A 3,949-nucleotide genomic window follows, 5' to 3' on the forward strand; every position below is an offset into this window, starting at 1 on the left:
TACCTTGAGACTCTTGCCATATAAATTTATCATCTTCTTTTTTGAGCCAGTGAATATTATATTGTTGATAATCTTTATATAATTGTTTTAAGTTTTTTTGCATATTTTCATCTTCGTTTAATATAATAAATCTTGTAGGGTTTTGTGCATCTTGATCATTATTTCTAAATTTGCATACCTTTTCTCCGTGAGTTAAGCTAGAAAGCTCAGTTTCTTCTATATTGCTCATAACAAACAAATCCTTAATATTCTTTTCCTTAAAACATTCACTTTTAATCGCTATTCGACGATTAAATGTTCGATCAATATAGTAATATTTTATCTCCCCTAAGCCATAAGGTGTTTTATCTATCTCTATTTTCTCATTATTAATAAGCTTAGACAGTACTTCTGCACCTATTAGATATTTCAACTCATCGTTTACTAATGTATCTAGACTTACCTCTTTTCCTTGGAATATGACTTGTTTTTCTTTTAAAAGTTTTTCCTGTGATTCAATTGTAAGATCAGTTAAACTATTGTTATCATCTATTTTTTCTTCATATTTACCATCCTCCAAAAAATTATTTTTTAAACTGCCAGCTAAAGAATCGTTCTCTTGAGTTATAAGAATAATTTTTTTATTATGACTGGACCGCGTTATTTCCGATAATTGATGGGATAGTTCATTAACATTTTCCTCTGTAGTTTTACACTCGATGACTAGCAAGTTGTTTAATGTTCTTGATTCAAAAGCCTTTATTACATGATCTTGTATACGCAAAAGGGAGCTTAGACGTATAAAAATATAACTATCATCCTTTTGATATATAGACATACCTTCCAAGATTTTAAGCACCTTAATGGCACTTAACGTATTTTGCTCAGCAATGACATTAAAAATTTGTTTATTGGATGTATAAATTAAAAAATTACTTAACTTCAACTTATTAACTGCTTCTTGTCCAAAATTAATACCAAATTCTTTAATCTTTGCACGGTATTCTAAAGTAGGGCCGATAAGTATTGATCGATCAATTTGTTGTCTGGCCTTATCAAAAAATTGTGAAACGTCTTCCGTAGTTGAGATGAATTTTTTTTCAGTTAAGTCCAATGCTTTAGCTATTTCTACTCGAAAAGCGCGTGCTATATAATCGTTATCAATCAATCCAAAATTTTTTCCCAATTCATGTTCAACAACCTTACTCAAACTTTCTTTAGAATAATTAACTGCAAATACTAACTTATTAAAAAAATCTTCTATATCGTCCTTTATATTTTTTAAGCTATGAGTTGGTAAATCCTTAGACGGTGCAACAGTAACAGAAGCTTTAAACTGATTAAAATCTTTTAGACCTTCCCAAAATGAATTTTCGTTTACCAATATTTCTTTACAAGTCTTAAAATCTTTAATTTTGAATTTATATTCATTGAATCCATCAATAATAAATGCATCAAAAGTATCTTGGCTTAAATGTTGAGATAACTCAGACTTCAATTTGTTTCTAAAATCTTTTAAACTATTATGCGGTAGGTCATTGTCTATTATGGTCCAAAACTTAGGATTAAATTGTATGCCATCTTTCTCAATTAATACATATCCTGCTAGCTCATCGATATAATATTCCTTTATAGATTCTACTCTTTTAATAACAATTTCCTTCTTTAATTTCTTAGATTTATTATTATCTTTATTATAATTATTTATTGCAAATACAAATTTAGTTGCAATAAATTTAGCAAGTCTTTCAGGCTGGGATATTTTATAATCAAAACTCAAACCCAAAGATTTCCTTTTATTTATAAATGCTTCCTGAAAAAAAGCTTCTTGTAAATTATTAACCTGCTCAGATGACAACTTCTTGCCACTTATAAAGTCACTATAAAATTTATTTGCGTGAATATCAATTACATTTTCTGTTAATACTTTACTGTAAGGATTCAGAAATTCCATTGATAGGGCTATAGGCTGGTTATTTGATACACATTCCGCTAAACTTCTTGCTAGTTTTATTAAATCATACGTACCTTCTAGTATGTGCTCTATTTTCTCTTTATCAGGTAGGGTACCTTCCTTAATTTTCCAATACTCTGGCTTTTTATTTTGCATATCAGAATCATTTATAACTTCTAAAACAGGAATTTTACTTCTTGGCCTTTCAAAACTATTCTTCAAATTCTCATCTAAATCAATATTTGTTACAATAATTAAGTCTCATATTTGTTCTTCATTTTTTTCATTTTGATATTTTGGATTTGTTTTTATTTTATCTCGATAGGAAATAAAGTATTTTTCTAGAGCAAAAGGTCGGTTGTCTGTTTTGTCAGATTTTAAAGGATTTTTTTGCTTTGGTTTGAGCAAGTCCTTAATAGTAATTTTTTGGCCTACATCTAACTTATGTTTTGCTTGCAAAAAATTATATCTATACTCTTGTTGATCATTTTTGTATTGCCAAACCACATCATCATATTTTCCAGCATCCTTATCTTCTACTTCTGTTTTAAATGTAAAACCACTAGCAGCACCATGTTTCTTAGATTCCAATGCAATTATCATCATCCATTGTACTTGGTAAACAATTCCATGATAAGATGTAAGTAGGCCTGTAGGTTTTCTATTTTCTTGTATCTCTGAACTCTGTGGTAAATTACTGGAAGTAGAAAATTTTAGTTTTTTTGGATTTGAAGGCCCTGATTCAGGTTCTACATCAACTTCCATAGGCTGATGATCAGAATTAGAAATTCCTGGATTTATTGCGTTACTATTTTTAAGTTGTTGTAATGCTTCTGCAAACTCTTTCCTCTTGTTCTTTAAACCATCTAAAGTTGGTTTATAACCTTTCAATAACTGTTTAATTTCTGGGTTAGTCTTGCCAGACTTTATTTCATCATTAATTATTCTTGCATTTTCTAATGCAAATATTTCACAGTTATGATAATTTTCTTGCTGCTTAACTCTTAGATCACTAATCTTAATTCCTGATATTTTCAAGTTTAATTCTTTTTGAATGTTGCTTGTTACTTCATAGCCTAAAGAATCAACGTAATAACCAGAAAATTGCTGATTACTATAAGTAATAACCAGTGTTACCCAATGATTACTGTTTAAGTTGATAATATATGTCAATGATTGTTTACCAGGCTCCTTTATTATTTCTTTATCCCGTGTCAACTGAGCATTTAATTGTTCTGATCCAATAACTTCAAATATCACATCATCTTTTTCACACCACCCATATTTAATCCTTCCAATATTAGCAATATCTTCCTGCGTCAGCCGTACTTGATCATTTTGTTGATTTAATGTTTTCTCAGCAAATTGAGAGTTGCTGTTCTGATCAAATTTTTGTCTTTTATTAGAATTAGAAGATTGGTCATGTTTTCTTTTGTTATAGCTTTGCTGAGGTTGATGTAACATTTGAATGATACTTTGTTTATTAAAATTGCTATCATCAATGTCATTAGCTAAGTTTAATGGTGTTTTATCTTTATTGTTTTTGATGTCAATTTTTGCCTGTTTATTTAGAAGTAATTGTACTAATTCCTTATTACCCTTAGAGACAGCAATATGTAGAGGGGTATCATCTCTATTGTTCTTAGCATTAATATCTGCTTTCCATTGCAATAATGTTTCAACTATTTTTGGTTTATTCTTTTCAACAGCATAGTGTAAAGGGGTATTATCTTTATTATTTTTATCAATAATGTTAACCTTTACTCCTTCGTTTAGAAGATTTTGAACTTTTTCTACATTACTTTTACTTATAGAAGAAAATAGCTTTTTATTTTTCTCTCTTTCTTCATCACTATCATATCTACGATAACGTTTAAGTTCAGAAAATCTCTGAGCTTGCTGTATATGCCATACTTTCTCTAACATTTTAGGAACTTCTTAATTATTTTTTTCTTTCTTTAAGTAATCTATTGAATGCTCCACCTTGAACATAACATCCTTCCTTACTACTACACA

This window comes from Euwallacea similis, chromosome 12 (genome assembly GCF_039881205.1).
Source record: "Euwallacea similis isolate ESF13 chromosome 12, ESF131.1, whole genome shotgun sequence".
NCBI classification, from domain to species: domain Eukaryota; kingdom Metazoa; phylum Arthropoda; class Insecta; order Coleoptera; family Curculionidae; genus Euwallacea; species Euwallacea similis.